Genomic DNA, 27,806 nt, shown 5'->3' on the forward strand with positions numbered 1-27,806 from the left:
TATTGTATAATAGTTTCTTTTTCAATACTTTATTAATTATTTCAAACCATATAATTGTGGTCCAATGGATACGCATTAAAATCAAGGTCAAAGAGGAAATGAAAGTATTGGCCACAAAAGCAACAGAATGATTGTGCCAAGCACGTGATGTTTCCCTTATTCGAAATACTATTCTCTTAATCTAAATGACATACTTATGCTGTATCTAATCTTACAAATCACATATCTCTTCTTTGGTTAAGATTTTCACAAATCTCCCCTTCTAGAGTAAATGTGGCTCCACTTGCTTAGTAACTCTCTTATTCTCTTATCATGATGCACTTGCCGCTATTTTAGATTATCGATAGTTGGCTCATTGATTATTAGTTCTTACAGATTTCTACAAAAACTTAAGCTGCATGAGAATAAGCACTTTAAATGTTTCATCACCGCTTTCCTAGAAATATTCCCTCAGACTTGGTAGTTCTTCAAGAAATATTTATTGAATAAATAAAAACTGCAAAAAGAAAGGTTGCAAAATTTCACTTAATGCTTGAAATAGCTGTCTTACACTGATGGTGAAAACACACAAGAATCTCCACAAAGTAAAATATTATTTAAGCAGTTTAAGGAAGGAAGTCTATTGGAGGTAGGATATAATTTTGACATAAAAATTAGAAAATCTAAGGTTTTTCAACACGCTTTCTAAACATGAAAGAAAATTTAAAGATCAAAATTATTTTCTACTCTCCGAAATCTTCAGTTTCATGATTTAGAATGCTCTCTAGACCTTTTAAAATTAACTCTTTGTCATATTTTCATCATTTGCAAATATACCATTACATATATATACACACACTATATATAATATATATGGAATTGTATGTATGTATGTATATATAATGTAATACTACTCTACTACTGTATTGGATATATTTTCACTATCTTATACTGCAATATATACATGTTATATTAGCTGTATTTGTCACTATTAGATATCACTATAAGTATTATCCTCATTAATTTTATTAAAAGAAAAAAAAATGCCTCATGATTGAGAGTGAGATTTCATCATTATCATGAATACTATGGCCAATGGAAACAATCATTTAAAGAGTCATCATACTAATATAAACTATCTTAAAATGACTAAATACTTGGTTTAATTGATTTTTTCCTCAAAAAATGAAGTAAAATTTCTATAATCAGTTATTTTACTTTTTCTTACATACAAACTTCCAATTACATATTTTAGTTTTCTTGAATACTTTCATATGTGAAATTGTCTCTTCAGAGTCAATAATGTATGTCTATAATTAAAAATGTATTGTGATACATGAAGGCAGCAAAAGGTATTGTCTGAGAATAAATATTTTGTTAGTTTTTTACCATGTTTACATACTTAGCAAGGGAAGCATAATTCTATTTCATTCCATTCAATCTGTAATAATTTGGCCTACTATGGACTCTATAATGGTCAAGAAATCAAGAAGAAGCCATATTGTAATCTAATATATGGATGAAAAACATAATACATTTTATAACATATTTTAATTTTATGTAGTTGAATGTTTATATTTGCTGATTATGTAATTGATGACCAGCAGACATCTTACATTCATTTATTTTAAAAAATCATATAACCAAAAGTTGATAATTGTACCTCCTACTTTGCTGTTTAATCATTAAGCATTATCAAGATACTAGGTATTATATATGACTAACACAGTATTATAATAAATTGAGGATGTAAAGGACGGATACAGTTTTAATTTATAATTATTTATAATAACATGTTTTTACAGTTTTATAATTAGATAAGAAAAATCTTTTTGCAATGTTTGCAGTAAAACTACTTAATATCTCCATTCTGTATTAAGTATTTGTATTGTTCCACCTCCAAATCACTGAAGTGAATTTTTTTTTTTTTTTTTTTTGAGACGGAGTCTCGCTCTGTCGCCCAGGCTGGAGTGCAGTGGCCAGATCTCAGCTCACTGCAAGCTCCGCCTCCCGGGTTTGGGCCATTCTCCTGTCTCAGCCTCCTGAGTAGCTGGGACTACAGGCGCCCGCCACCTCGCCCGGCTAGTTTTTTGTATTTTTTTTTTTTAGTAGAGACGGGGTTTCACCGTGTTAGCCAGGATGGTCTTGATCTCCTGACCTAGTGATCCGCCCGTCTCGGCCTCCCAAAGTGCTGGGATTGCAGGCTTGAGCCACCGCGCCCGGCCTCTTGAAGTGAATTTTTTAACTGGATTTGGTAATTAAAATATAGGGGGAAATTATTTATATGAATAATTGACTTATTTATTTTGTTTGATGAAGACATATCTCACTAGCTCCCAATGCATACGAACATTTACAAATGAGTTGCGTGATTTTAGTTGTGACTTTTATGAGCTTGGTTCCTGTCTGTGCCATATTAAAAACATTTTTCTCAATCATCAAAATTATAAAGAAATGATGACTGACAGATTAAATTTTTCTAATTATTACCAAATAAGAGTGGAAAACATGTGTATCAGTCTGGGTTATACTAAACTAACATTTTGTGTGTGTGAGTGTGTGTGTGTGTGTATGTGTGTGTAGAAAGTGAGAGAATTATGAGGTTTTTTTTCAAGAAATTATTTGATACAATTGTTGGGGTCCATTTTGGCAAGTCTGTGGGGTGGGCCAGCCACAGGTTGGAAAACTGGAAACTCTGGGTTAGGAGCTAAAGCTGCAGTCAACAGGCATAGTTTCTTCCTCAGGGAAGCCTCAGTTTTTGCTCTTAAGGTCTTTCAACTGATTAGATGAGGCCAACCCAGATTATCAAGGTTAATCTTGTTCACTCAGGGTCACCTAACGATAAATGTTAGACACATCTTCAAAATATTTTCAGAGCAACACCTATATTAGTGTTCAATTGAATAACTGAATACTGTAGTCCAGCCAAAGTAACACATAAAAATAAGCATCACAACATGTGAAAGAAAGAATATATATAATACATATATGTACATATATATATAAATGTACTTATAGGATAAACAATTGGATACTTATTAGACTGTCTTGATGGAAAATGTCAGTACAATTATAATATTTTACTGTTTGAAAACAAATATAACCCTATTTTGATTATTTTCTATAAGAATATTTTACATTTTGTCACCAATAATGGAAATGGACTTTTTTAACTGCAATTCAGTTGCACGTATTGGTAAACACAAATGATGTATTTATAAACACAAATGATGTATTTGCACTCTAATATTTGAATTATCTTTTCCACAATAGGCACTTCTGTTTCTAATAAAATAAAGAAGGTGAAAGACTTTGATATTTTCTCGTGTGTTTGTGAAGAACAACGAAACAACATGGCATAAAAGAACTGCTCATAACTATGTAACACTTGTGAAATATATTGTTATTAACCAAAGAATGATAAAAAAGTAGTGTTTATCTTTGATTGCAATAATAAAACATTATTAATTTTGTTATAGGTGAACTCTATATAAACCACAAAAACAGATAGATGAAAGGTTCTTTTTAAACATTTTTTACACAATTTGTCCTTCGAAATATTCCTGTGAACACAATTAAATCACTAAAATTATCCACCAAAAAGCAATGGGGAATTTTACTACTTTGTGCAGAAGAATAATTTACAAAACAAATGTTTGAAAGTAACATCAATTTTCACTTTCAAATATTCAATAAATTGTTGAAATTATTTATAGGTTATTGATTGTTCATTTTCCACCAAACATTCAGTTATCAGAAAGCATATCAAATAGAGAAAAACATTTACACCTCCAACAGAAACCAACAAATGAAACACAAGAGCAAAAACATGAAGAATTATGGAAAAAATAAAAAACAACTGTTATTTTGAAACTGATGACATACCAATCATATTGGGTAAGGAAAGAGTTTTAAAAGAACTTTTTTTTTTGGCATTTATGGATCATATATGACATATACTTCTGATAACAAAATATCTTCAAATTGCAAAGTAAGTTGAGGTTGGCTATGCAAAAACAAAACAATAAAAAACAAATAAGGAAAAGTACCTTTATTATGGTAGAGCATATTAAGCATTTTCAGTGATATTTATAATTGATAACTTTATGATGTGGAGATTTCTAGATAGTTGAAAATTTTTTTCAAATGAAATGCTATTATATTTTACTGTTCTATTATTACAGATAAATAATTTATTTCTATCAAAATAAAGAGTATTTTGGCCACAAAATGACACTGTAGATATTTTTGTTTTAAGCTGAGTAAAAGTAATGTGATCTATGAATCTTGGCTAATTATTGGAGAAAGTAAACAGCAGATTAATTATTTTGTTTTCTCTGGGAAATCTAAAACTAAACAACATTCATGCAAAAATAAAAAAAGTATCTTCAACTTCCACTTACCCTAAAATTTATTTTAAAATTAATTTTTTATCCATTTTAATATATTTATTACTTTCTCATAAAAAATACATTTTTTGCATTAGTATAATTTAAAACTTTAGAATATTTAATAATACTAAAAAATACAATCTTGAACAGCTGTCAAGCTTGAAAATTAAAAATAAACATAAATAAACAATTTGAGGCAAATTATTATTAAATTACCATTAATATAAGAAATACATTATTTTTACATGGCAAAATGCAAAAATTTTATAATACAATATATCTTGATATTGTTCTGTGCATTTTATTATGATGTTAAATTGCCATATGTTAAAATATGTATAAGTTTTCAGGTTGAATTACATAACTATTTGGTAATCATTGGTTTGTAGCTGCCTGGAAGTGTTGAGATAGAGTAGGGGTCCCTAAGCCCTGGGCCACATGGGTACTGGTCAATGACCTGTTAGGAACTGGGTGTCACTGCAGGAGGTGAGTGGTAGATAAGAGAGCATTACCTCCTGAGCTCTGCCTCCTGTCAGATCAGCAGCAGCATTAGATTCTCACAGAAGCACCAACAACCCTATTGTGAACTGCGCATATGAGTGAGCTAGGTTGCACACTCCTTATGAGATCTAACTAATGGTTGATGATCCTAGGTGGAATAGTTTCAAATTGTCTTCCCCGAAACTGGTCCCTGGTGCCAAAAAGGTTGAGAACTGCTGAGGTAGAGAAGGCCAAGAATCAGTGGATTATATGAATATAAGAATTGAGATTTTGGAGAGGTAGTAACAGTACAACAGACCCACAGTTTGCTGCTTCTAGGGCCCTGTCTCTCTCTCACTATATTATCCTATTAGAAACTGAACATTTTCTGGACTTGAGTGCTTTAAAAAGGAAAAAAGTGTATTTATATCCAAATAATTTTTTCCAATGACCATGACAAAATACTCATAAAACCAGACTACAGTTTATGCCCAAATAAAATGATAGAAGTTTTACAGTTCTTTGTGTACATTTTTGTACTTTTGCCTAGTCAGGAGATAGTTTTGTTCTCTTTTGTTTTTGAGACTATAATATAAAATTTAAATAAGTTAAGTGATCACCTACCAGACAGGAATTGAAGTTTGTGATGCTTTTCTGAGAAGTTTTTTCATGAAGATATTCTCTTCTATTTCCAGCATGATGGGAATAAATATACAATCCCTTTAATTTTATTACTTCAGATTATATTTAAGTTACAAATGGATAGCTTGTAAACTTTCATTTCAAGTACTATTTATTGGAACACTTTTATTCCTTAAGATAATGCCTTAGTTTATTATTTAACCTGAAAGATCAGACCTTTCTTTTCTATTACTTTTCTTGAACTCAGGTTTGTTGATTTCCTTTTAATTTTATTTTAAAAGAAGTTTTGTTTTGTCATTATGAAAAACCTAATGCAGCTTTATAGTCTTTTAATTAATCCAAAAAAAAACCAGTAATGTGGAACGAATAATATTCATTGAAGGTGACTGAGATGAAATTTTAAGGAAATAAAAAATGTATACATTACTATATGACACCTTTCCTTCCCCCAGTGAAAACTACACAATGTAACCATAAATTACAGTCCTTTCACTTCTTCACTGCATGAGTAAAAGGGTGTGAGAATGCTCATTCAGTTGGGAAATCAGATTGACTTAATAATACCATAGCGAAAGAGTGGAAAATGCTACATACTTACTGTTTTGAAAATATATTTAAATTTATGTATGCATTTCCAGAAATATTCATCTCATGTCTCTACACATATCATAAAAGCAATTTATTCCAATATACATCATTTTACTGTCATTCTGATATTCTCAGGAAATATTCAAATTAGTTTTTGTTCTAATACGGAAAACTGAGGCATCATGAAATTATCACATACGTTTAATTTTGTTACTCATATTTATTTTCATGACCTTTTTTTAAAGTGTGGGAAAATAAGCACCTTTCTGTCATCCTACCTTTCCTGCACTGTTTAAATGTGCGGTATTATACATTTTATATAAATATAAAAATGTACTGTTCTACTTACGCAGACATTTATTTGAGAAAAGTCTAGGTGTCATTTGCCCATGTACTTTAAGGTGTTAAGTACCTAAGATGTAAAATCACCTAAAGTTTAAGCAGTTAGTGTTAACATGTTTGAAAATAAACTCCTGATCTTTTCCTTTAAAACTGATCCTACACACTATTTACCTTGTCAACCAACAGCTGCTCTATCATCTTAGATTTTCAAGAAAAACAATGTATATATAAATCATCCTTGACTCTTTTCCCCTCACATTTCACATTATTAGTCAGTAAACTATATTGACTTTACCTTGGAAATACAGTCATTCCTTGGTCTCTACAGGGGCTTGGTTTCAGAAACCCTATGGATACTTAAATTCACGGGTGCCCAAGTCCATTATATAAATAGTACAGTATATGCAAACCACTTATGTACAATCTCCTGTATATGTTAAGTAATCTCTGGATTACTTACAATAATTTATATAAAAACTAAAAATAGAACTACCACATCATCCAGGAACCCCAGTACTGGGTATTTATCTAAAATAACAAAATAAGAAAATATAATTGATAAACTCTATTGTTTAGAAAATAATGACAAGAAAAAAGAAGTATTTACTTGTTCAGTACATATACAACCATCATAAGCTCAAAAATATAGTACATTCCAGAAAAAAAACACAACATATTCTGGATTAAAAAAATTTTGATCTTCAGTTAGTCAGATTAGTGGATGTGGAAACTGTGAATATAAAGGACAAATTGTATATCCAGAATCCAATCTCTTCCCATCAATCAATATTATCACATATTTTCATCACTACCACTCTGTCAGCATGCTAAAGATCCTAAGCTGAGCAAAACCTTACAGATAGAGCAGGATATAAAAGTAAAGTGTAATTTTTAAGACTATTCAGACAATGAAGAGCTGACTCAGTTGTTAAATTTACCATGGTTTTTATTGTTATATTTTAAGATAATAGATGAAACTCATAATATCTCTTTTTCACGTTTGTATAAGCACTTGACTGATTTGCATTTGATATGTGCTCAGTGCATGTTACTAGAGTTTTTAGCTCAATTTCTTGATAAATATCTATAAAATATTTAAATGTACACTAATATTGGCACTAGGATGCTTACACATAATGTTTCTTCTGATTCACACAAAAATTATCTAAGAATTGCCAGCGCTCTATTCCCCTGATTGCATGTAAAGATACTGAGAAAGCTAAAGAGAACTTGTGACGTTGGTATCACTTATTATTGATATTATTTGGATATCTTAAAAACAGTAGCTTGTACCCTACCTTTTTTACATGTACACAAAATCCTCTACATGAAGGTTTAACATACATTTTCTGGTAAGCAGACGGATAGTAAATATTTTTACTTTGCTGAGTATGCAGTATCTACTACGACTAGATAATTCTGGAATTTTATAGCAAAAACAATCATAAGAAAGAAATGAATGAGCTGTGTGTTCCAAAATCTTTATTTCTAAACACACATGGGCCAGGCCCGGTGTCTCATGCCTGTAATCCCAGCATTTTGAGAGGCCAAGGTGGGCGGATCACCTGAGGAGGCGAGTTAGAGAAGAGCCTGGCAAATATGGTAAAACCCAATCTCTAATAAAAATACAACAACAACAACAACAAACAAACAACAAGAAGAACAACAAAACTACCCGGGCATTGTGGCGGGTGTCTGTGATCCAAGCTGCCTGTGAGACTGAAGCGGGAGAATCGCTTGAATCCGGGAGGTGGAGGTTGCAGTGGGCTGAGATTGTGCCACTGCACTCCAGCCTGGGCGCGATAGAGAGAGACTCCATCTTTTTTTTTTTTTTTTTTTTTTTAGAAGAAAAGAAAACAAAAAACAGGCTGGGAGCGGTGGGAAACACCTGTAATTCTAGCACTCTGGGAGGCTAAGGAGGGCGGATCACCTGAGGTCAGGTGTTCGAGACCAGCCTGGCCAACATGGTGAAATCCCGTCTCTACTAAAAATACAAAAATTAGCTGGATGTGGTGGCATGTGCCTGCAATCCCAGCTACCCTGGAGACTGAAGCAAAAGACTCACTGGAATCCGGGAGGTGGAGACTGCAGTGAGCTGAGACCGGGCCGCTGCACTCCAACTTGGGAAATAGAGCAAGACTCCGTCTCATAAATAAATAAATAAACAAATAAAATTAAATTAAAAAGAAACAGCAACAACAAAAAAACCTACGACAGGCCAGATTTGGTCCATAAACCATAGTTTGCTGACTGTTACATATAACAAGGGCTTGGCAATTACAGTTATACAGAAAGTGCCCAGTAAGTTTTATTGAATTAATATTTACATTGGTTTAGTGAATTCATATAGTTTTAAAAACTTCAGAAGGTGACATCAACAAGATGGCCTACTGAGGTTGCTGCCACTTATTCCACTCATCACAAAAAAAAGAACAAAACAAAAATCAGCTATATTTCAACTAGCGTTATCTAAATGAGAGTGATGAAATACAGCAAGAGAGTTGTAGAAACCCTGTAGAGAACAAAACATCCTGCCTCTGTTACCCAATTAGGATCATCTCAAAACCAAGAGGGACTTCTCCCTGTGGAGAAGATGTATGCGGGAGGGCCCCAGTGGCCCCTATTATCATCACAGACACCTGCAGTCTCTGCTACAAGAGAATTCTCCAGTAATCACAGACACTGAGCTCAGTTTGGGGAGCTGTCAGGAGTTCACATGGCTGCATTACTTCAGAAAGGAACCCACATTGTGTGCGCCAGGTGTGTCCCAACCTGCTACTGCACAGCACCATCTTGAAATTGGAGCCACTACAGAATATGTCCTGTACCAGGTGCTAATAGTCACTGCATCTCTCCATCCTTGTGACTCCACTGTCATTGTGTCCTGCTCACACACGTGGCAGCATGCCATTCCCCGGTCTAGCTGCTATAGTTCCCTACCCACGGAACATAAGCAGCCTAAGAGGCATTTTATCTTCCTCATCCCAGTGGCTGCAGCATTCTAATTCTGGTTACTCAGAGACCAAGCCCAGTGGAACCATTGTGATCCCTGTGCCTGAGTCCACATAGCACCCTTTCCCAAAAGAAACATCGAGCCCTGACCAGTAGGGAAACTGAGCTTAATCCAGTAGAGCAGATGTGTGCCCCATTAATGTGTGACCCAGTCTGGATACTTGACTCCAGGCAAGCCATACCTGAACCAGTGGATGAATGTTGTCCCCTTAGCACCATAACCAATCTGCTATTCCACATCCAGGGAAAAACAACTTTGGCCCAGGAGAGCTGCTGCATTTTTTGTGCCCAATTCTGTATGACACCTTTCTCCCAGGGAAACAAGACCCTGGCTGAGCTGTATCCTCCCATCCTCTGGGTCAAACAACTGCAATGCCCTCTTTCCTGAATGTGGATCACTGCTCTGGAGTCTGAGTTGCTGAGTCACACCACCTTCCTATGTAGTAAAGCCAACATTGCACTGCTACCCATCCCTCAGAGTCCTTTTTGGAGTATTTGCTGTCACTGCACCTGGCCTCACAGAGTCTGAGCCACTGTTGTGTTCCACCACTCCAGGTACAAGAGTCACCATTACATTGTACCTACTCTTCTTGTTCCTAAGGTGACACTCTGCCTTGTTGACTCTGGAAGTCAAATTGCAACCATGCCCTGGTCCCCTGAGCATAAACTTCTGAAAAACCCTTTTATCTCTAGAGTCATACCAGTGCTGTGCATGGACCCCCAAGATAAGGGTCATGGATATATCCCTATCCCTTAGACTCAAGTTATTGGGAAGTACCTCAGAGTCACAGTCCTTAGCTTGGTGGGACAACAGCATTCATCTGTGTCTAAGAGAATGAACCTACACCCATGTTATAGGTGCTATAGTAGTTCTACCAGACATTAACCCCAGGACCCAAGATTCACTACCACTGTGAAAATTTTGGCCCTAGAACACAGCACTACTGTAGCTGTCTGTGGCCTGTGTCAGACTCAACACCAAGAGTGATGTCTTCAATGTAGTTGTCTTCCTACTATATGAAAAAAATGAGAACAGGATGTTTGCTGAAGCTCTTGCCATCAAGAACACTAGCAATCAACTTTTCCACCACCACACACTCTAGCAGCCTAGGCCAGAGAGGTACTTGCATCATTGCTGACATGGATTACAGCTAAAGAAATTGTTCTGAGACTATCCTGTTGTGCCAACCAGAACTAACTAAAAGCCAACACCTTACCAAACCAACATCCTAGAATCCATGTGTAGGTAAAAGTCTTTCCCTATGAAAGCTGCTCTATAAAACTGGAAGAGCCAATTATTTTACCAGATGTGCCAATATCAATACAGGAATAAAGAATCATGAAAAAAAAAAATGATATCACAAAAGAAACACAATAGTTCTCTAATACATAACCCCAAAGAAATGGAAATTTAAAAATTGCCTGAAAATAAATTTAAAATTAAAATCTTAAAGAAGCTTAGTGAGATAAAAGAAGATGCAGGTAGACAATTCCATAAAATTGAGAAGGACATTTATGATCCAAATGAGAAATTCAACAAAGAGATAGATATCATGAAAATGAACCACACACAAATCTTGGAGGTAAATAATGAAAGAATAAAAAATACAAGTGAGAGTTTCAGTAGTATGTGGGTTTAATCAGAAGAATTTCTAGACTTGAATAAAAGTTTTACAAAGTAAAGCAGCCAGAGGTGGAGAGAAGATGAATAAAAACAATGAAAAAGCCTACATCACTTATGGGACACCATTAAACAAACGAGTATGTCCCTTACATGGTTGCAAGTGAAAAGAGATGAAGAAAGGCAGAGAAAAATTATTTAAGAAATAATAGCTGAAAATTTCTCAAGTCTTGGAAGAGATATGGATTTCCAGATCTATGAAAGGTCTTCAAATAGATTCAACCCAAATAGGTCTTCTCCCAGTCTAGCTGCTACAGCTCTGTACCCACTGAAAGCAAGCAGCCTAAGAGGCATTTTATCTTCCTCATCCCAGTGACTGCAGCATTCTGATCCTGATTACTCAGAGACCAAGCCCAGTGGAACCATTGTGATCCCTGTGCCTCAGTCCACATAGCACCCTTTCCCAAAAGAAACATCAAGTCCTGCCCAGTAGGGAAACTGAGCTTAATCCAGTAGAGCAGTGTGCCCCATTAGTGTGTGAACCAGTCTGCATACTTGACTCCAGGCAAGCCACTATCAAAAGTCAAGACAAAGAGAGAATTCTAAAAGCAGCAAGAGAAAATTGTCAGGTCACAAATAAAAGAATCCCCATCAGACTCTCAGAAGGTTTATATGCAAGAATTTTGCAGGCTAGAAAAGAAGGAAATGGTGTATTCAAAATGCTGAAAGAAAAAAGCAAAAATGGGCCAAGCATGGGAGCTTACATCTGTAACCCCAGAATTTTGGTAGGCTGTGACAGGAGAATCACTGGAGCTCAGGATTTCGAGATCAGCCTGGGCAACATGATGAGACCTCACCTCCACTAAAAATAAACAAAAATTAGTCAAGCATGGTGGCACACACCTGCAGTTCCAGCAACTAGGAAGCATGAAACAGGAGGATCCTTTGAACTGGGAAGTCCAAGGTTGCAGTGAGCTATAATCACACCACTGTATTCTAGCCAAGGTGACAAAGTAAGACCCTGTCTCAAAACAAAACAAAACAAAGGAAAGAAAAGGGAAAAGGAAAAACAAAAACAAAAACAAAAACAAAAACAAAACAAAACCTGTTAACCAAAAACATTATACACAGCAAAACTATTCTTCAGAAATGAAACAAAAATAAAATGTTTTCCAGACAACAAAAAGCTGAGAGATTTCATACCACTAGCCAGGCCTTACTAGAAACGCTTAACAGTGTGATTCAAGCAAAGTGAAAAAATAATAATAGTTGACATAAAAACAAGAGAGTATGGAACTCACTGGTAGAAGTGAACATATAATCAAATTCAGATAATTCCACTACTGAATGGTAGTACATTAATCTTCCAGATCTCTAGTATGAAGAGTAAACCTCAGAGTGGTCAATCATAACTATAGTTACAATAAATTGTTAAGAAACCCACAATATATAAGGACATAATATAGGCTACAACAAAATAACACATCATCTTTCTTATATGGGGAAGCTAAATATTGGATATACAATGAAATAAAGATGGCAACAATAGACACTGGGGACTGCTACAGGGAGGATGGAGGGAGGGGGTCAAGAGTTGATAAACTAACCATTGGGTACTATGCAATATAGCCATGTAACAAACCTGCACATATTCCACCTGAATCTAAGATAAAATTTGATATTGTTAAAAAAAAAAAAAAAAAAAAAAAAGAAGGAAAAAGTTTGAGGGAGGGGAAATTCTGCAGTATTTGTATGTGAACAAAGTTAAGTTTTATCAACCTAAAAGATTTTAGTATAACTATGAGAGGTTTAATATAAGTCCCATGGTAACAATAAAGAAAAAAAATACAGCAGATAAGAAAAAGCAAAAAACATGTTTAGCAGTACAGAAAACCACCAAAACACAAAAATAAGCAACAAGAGAGGAAGAAAGGAACAAAAAAATCTATAAAACTACAAGAAAAAAATAACAAAATGGCAGAATTAAGTCTTTATTTTCGAATAAGAAGCTTGAATTTAAATAAATTACATTCTTCAATTTAAAGATATGGAATAGGAGATGGATACCCCACTCTCTATGATGTGCTTTTTTCACTTTGCATGTCAGTACAAAAACATCTCATGTAATGCATAAATATATACACCTACTGTCTATCCACAAACATTTTATAAAAGATGTAAAGTGCCTGAATTAAGAGAATATTGAAAACCAACTATATGCTGCCCACAAGAGACTCAATCCAACTGTTAGTATACAAATAGACTGAAAGCGAAGAGATGGAAAAAGATATTCAAGATACTGCATGAAAATTGAAACAAAAGGAGAATAGAAATAGCTATACTTATAATAGAGAAAAACAGACTTTAAGGAAAAATCTGTTAAAAAAAAAAAAGGGACAGAAAACGTCATTATATAATTGTAAATAGGTTAATTCAGTTAGAGGACATAAAAGTTGTAAATATAGATGCATCCAACAACAGAGCATCCCCATATTTAAAGCAAATATTATTAGATCTAATGGGAGAGATACAAAGCAATACAGTTGGAAACTTCAAGGCTTCACTTTTAGCAATGGAAAGATCATTCAGATAGAAAATCAACAAATAAATAACAGATTTAAACTGCACTTTAGTACAAATGGACCTAATGGACACATACAGAGCATTCCAACAACTGCAGAATACACATTCTTCTCAACTATACATGGGACAATAAAATATTCTGCAACATAGATTTTATAACATGCCACAAAACAAATCTTAACAAATTTGAAAAGATGGAAATAATATAAAATCTCTTTTTTTGATCACAATGGTATAAAAATAGTAATCAACAACAGGAAGAACCTCAGAAATTTTACAAATACTTCAAAATTAAACAATATACTTCTGAATAACTGATGATTAAATGAAGAAATTAAAAGAGAAATTTAAAATTATTGAGACAAATACGAAAGATACATCACAGATCCAAACATGCAGGATACAGCAAAAGCAGTTCTAAAAGGGAAGTTTATAGTAGTATTAGCAAAGATATGGAATCAACATAAGTGCCCATCAATGGATGATTGAATTTAAAACAATGTGGTGTATATACACAATGGAATAATATTCAGTCATAAGAAATAATAACATCATGTCTTTTGCAGCAACATGGATAGAACAAATGACCATTATCTTAAGTGAAACAAGTCAGTAACAGAAAGACAAATATGGGTGGATTATTTGAGGTCAGGAGTTCTAGACTAGCCTGGACAACATAGTGAAACCTCATCTCTACTAGATACACAAAAATTAGCTGGACGGTAGTGGTGTGCTGCTGTAATTCCAGCTACTTGGGAGGCTGAGATGGGAGAATCCCTTGAGCCTGGCAGGCGGAGTTTGTGGTGAGCCAAGATCAGGCCACTGCATTCTAGTCTGGGCAAGTGAGACTCTATCTCAAAAAAAAAAAAAAAAAAAGACAAGTATTATATGTTCTCATTCATAAGCCAGAGTTAAATAATATGTACACATGGATGTAGAGAGTAGAATAATGGACAATGGAGTCTCAGAAGGCTGAAGGAGTTGTCATGGTGGTGGATAATGGGGAATTACTTAATGGGTACAGTGTATATTACTCGAGTGATTGACATATTAAAAAAGTCCTGACTTGACAGCTCCACAACTGTGCACATGTATGCCATAAATTTATACAAATTGAAAAGAAAATAAAACAGAAAGATCTCAAGTAAAAAAACCTAATGTTGTATCTCAAGGAATTGGAAAAATAAAAACAACTCAACCCCAAATTTATAGAAGGAAGAAAATAATAAACATTAGAGGTGAAATAAATCAAATAGAATGTGAAAACATTACAAATATTAAACAAAATGAAGAATTTTTATAAAGATAAGCAAAATTGACAAACCTTTAGCTAGATTAAGAAAAAAATGGAGAAGACTCAAATAAAATCAGATAAGAAAAAGAAGACGTTAAAAATGATAGCACAGATTTAAAAATGCTCATAAAATAATGTTATGAACAATTATATGACAATATATTGGATAACTTAGAATGAATGAACTACTGGATGCATACAAACTGCCAAGATTGAACTATGAATAAACAGAAAACCTAAACAGACAAATATGAGTGAGAAAAGTGAATCAGTGATAAAAGTCTGTCATCAGTGAGTACAGAAACTGATGGATTCATTGCCAAATTTTATAAAATGTTAAAAAAAACTAATAACAATTTTTCTACAACTATTTTAAAAAATATATAGAGGGGAGAATCCTTCCAAACCCATTCTGCAAGGCACGCATTGCCCTGATACTAAAACTACAAAAGGACACAGTATAAAAAAGATAATACAGGGCAATATTCGTGATGAACATAGATGCACATATTCTTAACAAAACACTAGCAAACTGAATTCAATAGCACATTAAAAATATCATTTGTCATAATCAAGTGTAATTAATCCCAGGGATGCAAGAATGGTTCAACATATACAAAGCAATAAACATTATATATCTCATTAACAGAATGAATTATAAAAGTTATACAATCATATCAATAATTGCAGAAAAAGTATTTGAGAAAATTCAGCATCCCTTCATAATAAAAACTTTCCCCGAAAGTATAGAAAGAATGTACCTTAACATAATAAAGTCCATAGATGACAACCCATAACTAACATCATACTGAATGAGGAAACTGAAAGGTTTTTCTCCTAAGATCCAAAACAAGATAAGGATACAGATTTTTTGACACATCTATTTAACATAATACTTGATGTCCTGGCCAGAACAATTAGGCAAGAGGAAAACACTAAAAGGTATCAAAATTGGAAAGCAAAAACTCAAATTGTTTCTGTTTGCACATGATAGGATTTTATATGTAGAAAACTTTAAAAATTTCACCAGAAACAAACAAACAAACAAACAAACAACAAAACCTGTTAGATCTAATAAACAAATTTAGTAAAGTTGCAGGATCCAAAATCAACTAACAAAATTACTAGTGTTTCCATATGCCAAAAGTGAACTATCTGTAAATCAATAAATTAATCCCATTCCTAATATCTACACAAATTAAAATATTTAGTGATATCTTTAACCAAGTAAGTAAAAAAATCTAAACACTCAAAAGCATAAAACGTTGATAAAAGGAAGTGAGGAAGGTACAAATGAGTGGGAAACTACCTCATGTTCATGTGTTTGAGGAATGAATATTGTTAAAATATTCATATCATACTACCCAAAGCAATTTATAAATTAAATGCAATTTTTATGTAAATATTAATGACATTATTCACACACACACACAAAAAGAAATCTTAAAATTTGTATAGGATCCATAAAAGGCCCAAACAGCCAAAGCAATCATAAGGAAAAACAATTAAAGCTGAAGGTATCACCCTATTTGGCTCCTAAGTAAACTTCAAAGCTGTAATAAGCAAAACAGCATGGTACTGGCATAAAAGCAAACAGCCCAATGGAACAGAATAGAGTTACAATGTAAATACTTGCATTTAAAACAAACTGGTTTTTGACAAAGGTGCTGAAACACATAATGAAAGGAAAATCTCTTCTATAAATGATATTAGGAAAACAGGACATACATATGCAGAAGGAAGCTAAACTGAGACTCAAGTCATATACAAAAATTAATTCTAAACATATGCAGAAAGAAGCTAAACTGAGACTCAAGCCATATACAAAAATTAATTCTAAACCAATTCAATAAATGTTTGAATTTCGTGTTAAACCTAATTTAAATGTTAGACCTGAAACTGTGGAACTACAAGAGGAAATCTTAGGGATGAAAACAACCATGACACTAGTCTTGCCAGTGATGTTTTTGAAAATTACCTGAAAAGCATAGGCAACAAAAGCAAAAATATAAATGGGATTACCACAAACTAAAAAAAGTTTTTGCACAGCAAAGAAAACAATAAATGGAGTAAGGAGAAAATCTACAGATGTAGAGAAATCATTTAATGCATCTTATAAGGAGTTAATATTTAAAATATACAAGAAACTCAACCCATTAACAATGAAACAATTAGCCATGCTTAACATCACTAATCGTTATAAAAATACAAATCAAAACCATGAGACATCACTTCACACCTGTTAAAACGACTATTATCAAAAAGACAGAAGAGAACAAGTATTGGTGAGGATGTGAAGAAAAGAGAACACTTACACACTCTTAATGGGAATGTAACTTAGTGTAGCCATAATTTAAAACATTGTGAAATTTATTCAAAATATTAAAAGTTCAACTACTATATTATCTAAAAATTTCACTACTGAGTATGTATCCAAAGGAAATGAAATAAGTATGTTGAGGAGCTATCGGCACTCTCATGTCTATTGCAAAACTATTCACAATAGCTAAGATATAGCATCAACAGAAGTGTCCATGAATAGAGGAATGGAAATAAATGTGGTATATATACATAATGGAATACTATTTAACTATAAATAGAATGTAATCCTGTCATTTGTGACAGTGTGGATCAACATGGTGAATATTATTTTAAGTAAAATAATGAAGGTGCAGAAAGAAAAATACCACAAGATCTCTCTTACATGTGGAATCTTAAAACACTGATCTCATAGAAGGGTGGTGTGAAATGGTGGTTTTACACCAGAGGCTGAGGTGGTTGGGTGGGGAGTGAGAGAGGTGGAGATGTTTGATTTTGTCCAAGCATGTGTAATTACAGTTATATAGGATGAAAACAAGTTTAGAATAGGCAAATATATACAGACAGAAATAAATAAGTGGCTGCCTAGAGCTAAGGGGTAGGGGACAAAGGATAGGTGAGGAATATGGGAGAAACTGGGAATGACTGCCAATGATTAGAGAGTTTCTTAGGAGGTGAAAATGTACTAAACTTGAGTGTGGTGATGGTTGCACAACTCTGTGAACATACTGAAAATCATTAGATTGTACACTTTAAATGGGTGAATTGTATGGTGATATGTTAATTATATCTTTAAAAAAATGGTTTAAAAATTGAAACAGAAGAAATTAGAATTTTCTTAAGCATTTACAATTAACATTACTATTAAATCAATAAAGAAATCAGTAAATATGCCAAATATTTATGTCTACCTTCTGAAGGATTATATACATATGTCAACATCTCTCTATATAAAATTATTTGGTTAAGACACAGTTTATAGCCTTTTAATTTTGCTACAGTATACATAAGCATGTGCATTAGGCTTCCAGAATAATCTGTAAATTGTCCTATTTTCTATTACTCAAAAAATTAAACTGATATCTAAAAATATCAAATGAGTTTCTTCCATTTGAATAGTTTAGAGTAAATGTACCACATTTTTATGTATGTTATATTCAGGGCATGCCTTTATTCTAATTTTAGCCACCAAATAGAAAAATAGATGTAGAATACAGTCATACAAGAAAAATGACAGATACTCGAAGTATCATTTTTCAGCATATAACATAATTTGCAAAGTATTCCATATTCTTGGATAATTGAGTGTATTTAATATTATTATTTATGTGTTTCATATGATGTAACTAGGAGGCTTGTGCTTATGAAAGCAGTCCTGTTTTCCTTGTTAAGAATGTTATAAGCACCACATGTTTAAATGCAGTAAACAGTACAGCTACATTCAAAGGCTTATGAGCAGTGAAAAGTAAGCCAGCTGTTCATACACCCCTGGGGCTGGATTAGTTGCTATGTATTTCAGTTCTTTACTTTGGGTATACTTTTAAAATGTACTGTGTATGATTTGTATTAAAAATCTTGAGTGTGACTTTGATTTCATTCAAGGATTATAGTTCATCCAACTTCAAAGTTGTTATCATGGGTATCTAAAATTTCTAAAATTCTTTGCCAGGTTCCAAGAACCAACTGTATAATCCCAGATCAGGCACTGCTCCTGTGTATTATTCAACAACAGAATTGGATAGTGTGGAATACTGGTAAAATAACTAAATCCGAGTATAAACATATTTAAGTATAATTCAGATTTATAACACATTTAGTCATTAAAAAGCAATCTTTAAGAATTCTTTTCTAATTTGATCTTTAAAATTGTTTAGGCTTAATAAAGTTTCTGTCACTTAAATTACTAATTACTTTCATAGCAAGTATGTATTAATTAACATGATGCTACATTTTTACTTGAGTTCCCAAATATGATCTACATTTGAAAGTGGTTTGAAAAAAATAAGATTTGATATATTTCTCAATGAAATTTTATTTCTTTAAGGCAAAGGGAAGCTTCTTATTCTCAGTAAAATGCAATGATTATTACACTTTCAATATTTGTCCCGAAGTTTTGGGAATAAACATTCCCAACTCTTCCCAATGATAACAGGAGGAATGATGTTAAGTTAATGGCAGATGCACAATATGGTTGATGCAGACATAGAAGCAAGGAAGGAGGAAGACTTCTAAAATCTGTTATACTAAGATGTGTAATGGAAATACAAAGGTAGCAAAGGAAGGAGTGAGGGTAGATGATTGCCATGTAAGATACCTTTTAGATTTTAGATGTTGTTTCTTTATTTTTCTTTCATTTTTGTTATATTTTTATTGTTGTTTTAGACTAAATGGCATCCCCAAAATTGATTTGGTGACGTTCTCATTTCAAGATAGGTAAAGATACTTTGTTTGTTTGCTTGCTTGTTTTGTCTTTTGTTTTTGAGACATAGTCTTCTCTGTCACCCAGGCTGGAGTGCAACGGCATGATCTCAGCTCACTGCAACCCCCGTCTCCCAGGTTCAAGCAATTCTCCTGTCTCAGCCTCCTGAATAGCTGGGACTACAGGTACACACCACCATGAGTGGCTAATTTTTGTATTTTTAGTAGAGATGGAGTTTCACCATGTTGGTCAGGCTGGTCTTGAACTCCTGACCATAGGTGATCCTCCCACCTTGGTCTCCCAAATTGCTGGGATTACAGGTGTGAGCCACTGTGTCTGACCAGGAAAAGGTACTTTTAAGAAGGCAGTTAATGTTAAATGATGTCTTAAGGGTGAAGTGCTGTATGACTGGTATCTTTATAAGAAGAGATACCAAGGACGTGCATTCACAGAGAAACGAGCATTTGAGGACAAGGTGACAAAGTGCCCATCTGTAAGCCAAGGATAGAGATCTCAGAAGAACTCAATCTTGCTGGTTACTTGATCTGGGACTTTTAACCTCCAGTAGTTTAATAAAATAAATTACTGGCCTATGGTGCTTTGTTATGGCAGCTCTAGCACACCAATATAATATATATCATGCACATATAGAAAAGTGTATAAATTATAAGCATTATTTGATGATTTTCATATAGAACATAACCCATTAATTTAGTTTACACACTACAATATATGTTTGCTGCCAATTTTAGGAGTTCCATTAGACATATGTATTATTCTGTTCTTGCATTGCTATAAAGAAACACCTGAGACTAGATTGCTTATGAATAAAAAAAGGTTTAAGTGGCTCACAGACCCACAGACTTTACAGGAAGTATGATTCTGGCAATTGCTTGGTTTCTGAGAAGGCCTCAGGAAACTTACAACTATGGCACAAGGCAAAGGGGAAGTAGGCTCCTCTTACATGGCCAAAGCAGGAGAAAGAGATGGAGTGGGGAGGTGCTACAGTTTTAAACAACCAGATCCCATGATAACTGTCACAGTACAACACTAGAGGGATGGTGCTAAACCATAAGAAACCATCATGATCCAATCACCTCCCACCAGGTCCCACCTCTAGCACTGGGGCTTACATTTCAACATAAGATTTGGGTTGGGACTCAGATCCGAACTATAGTATTTAGCCCCTGTTCTCTCCCACATCTCCTGTCTTTCTCACATTTTGAAATACAATCATGCCTTCTGAATAGTCCCCCAAAATCTTACCTCATTGTAGCATTAATTCAAAAGTCCATAGTCAAAAGTCTCATCTGAGACAAGGATAGTCCCTTCTGCCTATGACCCTGGAAAATTAAAACAAACAAACAACAAAACAAAACAACAAAAAAAACAAGTTAGTTACTTCCAAGATACAAGGGGGTACAGGCACTGGATAAGTACAACTCTTCCAAAAGAGAGAAAATGGCCAAAAGAAAGAGGCTAGAACACCCACGTAAGCCTGAAACCCAGCAAGGTAGTCATTAAATGTTAAAAGTCTAAATCTCCTTTCACTCCATGCCCCATATCCAGGTCATACTGATGCGATGAGTAGGCTTCTAAATCTTTGGGCAGCTCCCTTTTTATGGCTCTGCAAGGCTCAGCCTCCATGGCTTCTCTCAATGGATGACATTGAGTGCCTGTGGCTTTTCCAGGCACACTGGTGCAAACTGTCAAAAGATCCGTCATTCTGGGGTCTGGAGGACAGTGGCCCTCTTCTCACAGCTCCACTAGGCCATGGCCCAGTGGGGACTCTCTGTAGGGGCTCCAACTCCACATTTTCCCTCCACCCTGCCTTTTAGATGTTCTCCGTGAGGGCTCTGCCCCTTCATCAGGCTTCTGCCTGAACACCCAGGCTTATGCATACATCCTCTAAAATCTAAGTGGAGGCCCCCAAGCCTTGTTACTCGGGGGCCCTTGCTCCCAGAGCTCCCAAGATGGTGATGGGAGTTCTTGGCCTTACAGATTCCAAGGAATGGAAATCTTGGGCCATGGGGTGAGTGTTATAGCTCTATCAGAAGCCGTGGGTCACAGAAGAGAACCATGGAACCCAGTGACCAGTGTTCAGCTCGAGTAGGACAAACCCAGGCACTTAGCCATGCAGGCACAATGGCAAGCCTTTAGCCCGATCGGGAGTGGCAATGGGCACCTTGTGGACCTTTTGGCTTCAATATCTGCCTTGGCGGTTCCCTTCTATTTCCCTTTCCTATCCTGATGACCCAGGCAGTGTAAGACTGTGACCTCTTCAGGTTTCTGTACAACCAATAATACTTTCCTAATGGTTTCCTAATGTTTGATAGGTGCTCCCTTGGAAGTTAGGAATTCCCTTTCTCTCCATATTGCTGCATGGGCATGGAGGACTAGGTAAGCATACTTAGAGTCTATATATATATATATATATATATATATATATCCTTTTTCCTTCTCCTAATTCTAGTGGCCTAGTGAGGTCTAATAGTGCTGCCTGCTGAGCACTAGTTCCTGGAATGAGGGGATTACTTTCAAGTATTCCATTATCACTGACCACCGCATACCCTGCTTTTTGAAGTCCTTTTTCTACAAAGGAACTTCCATCAGTATACAAGTTGAGGTCGGGATCAGTCAAGTGAACCTCTAAAAGGTCCCCTCGAGCAGTGTAGGTTTCAGCAATTACTTGTTGACAATTATGTTCTATCTTCATTGTCTGGAAGAAATGTGGCTAAGAGTTTCGCAAGTGCGCAGTCGCGGCACTGGCCCTTCAAGTAATAGAGCCTGATATTTAAGTAAACGGTTGTCTGACAGCCACAAGTCTCCTTTAGCAGTGAGTATGCCATTATTATTTTATGTATTATTTTAACTTCCCTGTATTATTTTAACTGCTTCAGATACTAAGACTGCTACTGCCGCCACTACCTGTAAACAATGAGGCCAACCCTTTGCCACTATATCAATTTCCTTACTCAGGTATGCCACAGATTGTAAGCTCATCCCACGGATCTGTGTAAGGAGTCCTAGAGATATTCTTGTTTTTTCTGTGACAGATAAAGAAAAGTCTTGCCCCATTGGTTAACGTAACACTGGGACTTGGGTTAGGGCCTTCCTTAGGGCCTGGAAAGCTGCTTCTGCTTCAGATGTCCATCTTACTAAATGGGTATTGGCTTTCTGAGTTTCCTTAATTAGTGTATATAATGGTCTGGCTATTTTGCTGTACCTGGGAATCCATATTCAGCAGAAACCTGTTATGCCAAGGCTTTGTTGGGCCTTGGGTCTGAGGGGGTACTGCCTTTGGTAGGGAAAGGAGGCAGAATCCTTTAGTTTAACTTGAACAGGATGGGCATTTTTTTGCTCGTCTATATTGTCCTTCTCTTGCCCAGACTTCAGGATTAATTCCTTCCTCAAGCAGGGGACAGCAAATGGGTATTCCTTCTCCTATGTTCAGGTGTATAATGGTCCCTGCTTTTGCTAGAATGTCTCTAGCAAGTGAGTGGGGCTTTCAGGCATAATTAGAAACGCATGTGAAAAGAGTGAAGTTCCCCAGTCACAACTTAGTGGTTGGGAGAAGTACCTAGTGACTGGCTGTCCTAGCACCCCTCGGATAGTGACAGATCTGGAGGACAGTTGTCCAGGACAGGAGAGTAAGACTGAAAAGGCCACACCATTATGCAGGAGACAGTTAATCTCCTGGCCCTCAATGGTCAAGCATACCCGGGGCTCTGTGAGGGTGATGGCATGGGCTGGCGCTTGCCCCGGGCACTCTCAGTCCTGATGCTGGATCATCTGGTTAGTGGCTTCTGGCTCAGAGGAACTTCATCCCCTGGGGCAGTGGGCCTTGAAGTGATTCCCTTGACATAAGGGGCATGGACAAGGGGGCAGGTTACTTCTACTTGGACAATCTTTTTTAAAGTATCCTTGTAGACCACACTGGAAGCAAGTCCTATTAGGCATTCAATTTGTCCAGATTTTCCCTTTTCCAGAGCCTCCAAAGTCCTCTTGCCTGAGGTCCATGACTAAAGCAGTGGTCTTTTTTTTTATACCGTTTGTCCCATTCTGCCTGCTCCTCCTGATCTCTATTATAAAAAGCCGAGGTTGCCAAGTTCAATAGGGTTTCTAAGTTTTGCTCTGGGCCTAAGGCAGACTTTTGAAGTTTTTTCCTAATGTCTGCAGCTGACTGAGTGATAAACTTATCCTTTAGGATTAGTTGGCCTCCAATAGAGTCAGGTGACAGAGAGGTATGCTTCCTCAATGCCTCCCTTAGTCTCTCCAGAAAGGCAGGAGGATTTTCTTCCTTTCCCTGTGTTATAGTGGACATCATTTAATAATTCATAGGCTTCTTCCTAGTTTTCCTTAGTCCTTCTAGCATGCAAGTTAGCTAATGTCTGTGGCATCAATCTCCATGTTCTGATTCTGTGTCCCAGTGAGGGTCTACACTGGGAACTGCCTGCTGGCCTGTGGGGAATCATTCTCTTTCCTCTGTTGTTATCCTATCATTGACCTGACTGAGATACCAGAGATCGCCACACTCTCGGGCTGCAGTTATGGCAGCATTTCTCTCATTTGGGGTTAGTGTCTGATCTAGCAGTAACATTATATCACTCCATGTCAGATCAAAGGATTGTCCTAACCCTTGTAAAACATCAATATAGCCATCAGGGTTATCTGAAAATTCACCTAGGTCTATTTTAATTTGCTTTAAGTCTGAGAGAGAAAACGGTGCACACACTATGGCTGGACTGAATTCTCCTCCTCCCACTGCTTGGAGGGGGCATAATCGGGGAATGTCGGCACTCTCTGCTTCATTGTTTACCCCTTTGTCTATCTCCTCTTGGATTGTATGTGTTGGTTGAAGGGGGGTCCTTATTAGTTGAGGAAGGAGTCAGGGGGGCGCTGGGGTAGGGAGGTAGACTCTGAGGGCTTCCTGTAGGGCATAAATCACACTTTTTACAAAATTGCGAGTTGTCTCTTAATGAAAAGAAAGTTTGTACATATGGCACTTCACTCCATTTGCCTTCTTTTCTGCAAAAGAGGTCTAGATGTAAGATGGTGTTATAATGTATACTTCCCTCAGGAGGCCAGGTTTCTCCCCCTTGAAGAGGATATCGTGGCCAGGCGGTACTGCAGAAGAATATGTCGTTTCCTTCTTAGCATCTGAGGGTCAAATTGGTTCTAATTCTCCAGAATACATCTTAGGGGCATTTTTGCCTGGAAGGGGGAAATGTTTCCCATTTGAAAAAAGAACATAGGGATGCCAGCACCCCTAGTCATTTTCCGATGAGCCTTAGTCCTAGAGCATCCTCTATAGTCCTAATGCTTATTCCTTTCGAGGGTGCGTAACCACCCACGGACCTCTGCTTATCAGATTAGTTATGCTCACTCGTGTAGCAGTCCTGCACCTGCTTTACCGCCTCTCTTGACCACAGAAAAAGGGGTCCAGGCTGCTGGATTCTAGTGGTCCTTTACCATCATGCCCAACATTGCATTTGCGCTCAGGGGTGAGTTCCTTTCCAGGATGCGTAACCACCCATAGACCTCTGCTTATCAGATTAGTTACATTCACCGATGTAGCAGTCCTGCACCTGTTTTCCCACCTCTCTTGACACAAAGAAAGGGGTTCAGGCTGCTGGATTCTAGTCGTCCTTTACCAGCATGCCCAATATTGCCTGTGTGCTCAGGGGTGAATCCTAGAGCTAGACTGGGCTCCTGAGTATTTTATAACAACCCAGCTGCCCCGTCAAGATGCGTTCCTATAAACAACCGCTCTTATGCAAATTCATTTCAGAGAAGGCGTAGCTAACCTTTTGAGTCAGGATTGAGATAGCCGTTTGATTCTGCAAGTACTTTAAGGCTTGGCTGAGTGCAAACAGCTCGCATGTTTGAGGAGACCAATTATTAGGCAATTTTTCTAACTCTGCTTCCACAAGAGTCTCCGTATCAATTACTGAATACCCACTGGGTCTTTTTCTCAATCACTTGGGAGGAACCATCTATCGTCCTGTCCTGAAGGGAGGTTCCTCCTAGGTCTGGTCAGACCTTGCATGGTAATTAAGATTTAAATCCCCTGTTAGGAAACCTGCTGGGTTAAGGATTTTTGATAGGAAAGCTCTGGGTTGTCAGAGGCCTCAGTGTTCTCAGGCTACGCCCTTGTTTACACTGACAACAAGGTAGTATTGGAGTGCTACAGGGTCACGGAGAAGACCTTCAATAATTAATTACAGGTTTTAAATTTACCCTGGCTTTTAAAGGAATAGGGCACACTTTTTTTTTTTTTTTGGCATTTCTATCTTTTTCTTTTTCTCTTTGTCTCCCTCTTTGTCTCTCCCTCTTTCTCTCTCTCTCAGCCATTACAAACTTGGGGCCCCGGCAAAGGTGGTGGGGAACGGGTCTCACATAACTGCCCATGTGGACAGCTGTATGCCTGAATTGGGCGGGACACCAGGAATAAGACTCCCTGGGTTTATAGTCTAGATGCCTAAGGATGCAGCCTAGAGCTTCCTTAGATCCCTTTGGAGATACAACTTGCTAGAGGAAATGAAAGTCTGAACCATTAGTACGTAGGAGGCAGGGATCAGAGGAAGTAGATTCAGAGCTAAGGAGAATTTTGAGGATCCACTTTCAAGATTGTCATGGTTGGGACCCAGAAGGTAAGGGTCAGAAGGAAAGGTAGGGGCGCACGCAAGGGCGACTGTTGAGTAGAGGCTTCTGGCTGCGCCGTGATCTCAACCGGCTAATGCCGGGAGTTTGGGAGGACAGCTTGCTGCTTCTAGTCGACCCTCGGCTTCCCCAAGAAAATTGAAAGTGGAAACTGGCTCCAGGCAGACCAACGTCCCCCAACCCAGAAGGGTTGGAAGTTGTTAGAAAGCCCTTCCACAGGTAGCCTCACACCTGAGTCTTAAGTCAGGCAGTCACACTAATAGTTTTTAACTGGCGGACAGGTGCCCGGTATTCTCCAATTTCTAAGGAAGGATAGAACAGAACAGCAAGTGAAGGTGGTCCAATATTACTCACCGCTTTGGAGGTCCCTTCATGGTCGCCAAAATGTTACGGGGCGAGGGGGTCCTTGCTCCTAGAGTTCCCAAGATGGTGACGGGCAGCTTCCAAAATGGCGGTGGGCCACTTCCAAGATGGTGGCAAGCCTCATATTCTCTGACCTGGGGTTCTTGGCCTTACAGATTCCAAGGAATGGAATCTTAGGCCATGCAGTGAGTGTTACAGCTCTATTAGAAGCCGTGGGTCATGGAAGAGAACCATGGAACCCAGTGACTAGTGTTCAGCTCGATTAAGGACGAACCCAGGCACTTAGCCGTGCAGGAACAATGGCAAGCCTTTAGCCCGATCAGGAGTGGCAATAGGCGCCTCGCTGGATCAGGAGCACAGCGGACACCCTGCTGGATCTGGAGCGATGGAAGTCAGCTCAAGGGTGGGTCTGCGACGGCGGCAAACAGCAGTGGTGGACGGCAAGCGTAAAGCTCAGCTCCAGCCCTAACAAAACACGGACCAGAAGAGTGCAGCTGCAAGATTTAATAGAGTGAAAACAGAGCTCCCATATAAGGGAAGGGAGCCCAAAGGGGTTTGCCCTTGCTGGCTTGAATGCCTGGGTTTATATCCTGATCCTTTTCCCTCCTGCTGTGCTCTCAGGCAACAGATGATTGGCTATTTCTTTACCTCCTGTTTTTGCCTAATTAGCATTTTAGTGAGCTCTCTGATTTGTCAGATGTGGGCTAAGTTGCAAGCCCCATGTTTAAAGGTGGTGGTCACCTTCCCAGCTAGGCTTACGGATTCTTAGTCGGCCTAGGAAATCCAACTACTCCTGTCTCTCAGCCTCAACGCTTGCAGTCTGTGCACCCACAGGATTAACACCACATGGATGCCACCAAGGCTTATGGCTTATACTCGCTAAAGCAGTGGCCTGAGTTGTACCTGGGCCCCTTTTAACCTCAGCTGGACTTGGAGCGGTTGGGCTGCAGGAAGCAGTGTCTTTAGGCTTCACAGAGTGGTGGGGCCCAGGGTCTGGCCCACAAAACACCGTTCTTCTCTCCTAGGCTTCTGGGCTAGTTGATAAAAGGGGCTGCTGCAAAGGTCTCTGAAATACCTTCGAGGTCTTTTTCCTGTTGTCCTGGTTATCAG

At 37.1% G+C, this 27,806-nt stretch overlaps 1 long non-coding RNA gene across 13 annotated transcripts in view; it reads right to left on the reverse strand.

Moving 5' to 3' along the window:
• LOC123569795 (uncharacterized) overlaps positions 1–27,563 on the reverse strand; it is a 127,045-nt gene extending 99,482 nt beyond the window's left edge. For 6 of the 13 annotated variants that reach the window (XR_010582611.1, XR_012426674.1, XR_010582609.1 and 3 more), the window contains exons 1-2: positions 26,688–27,561; positions 20,937–21,013 (exon numbers count right to left, since the gene is read on the reverse strand). This is a non-coding gene — a long non-coding RNA (uncharacterized lncRNA). Of the gene's footprint in view, positions 1–20,936; positions 21,014–26,687 lie in introns of all 13 variants that reach the window. The other 7 variants (XR_012426675.1, XR_010582608.1, XR_010582607.1 and 4 more) reach the window with 2 other exon arrangements.
• Positions 27,564–27,806: the final 243 nt, after the last annotated feature.

The sequence above is a fragment of the Macaca fascicularis genome, chromosome 17 (genome assembly GCF_037993035.2).
Source record: "Macaca fascicularis isolate 582-1 chromosome 17, T2T-MFA8v1.1".
NCBI classification, from domain to species: Eukaryota; Metazoa; Chordata; class Mammalia; order Primates; family Cercopithecidae; genus Macaca; species Macaca fascicularis.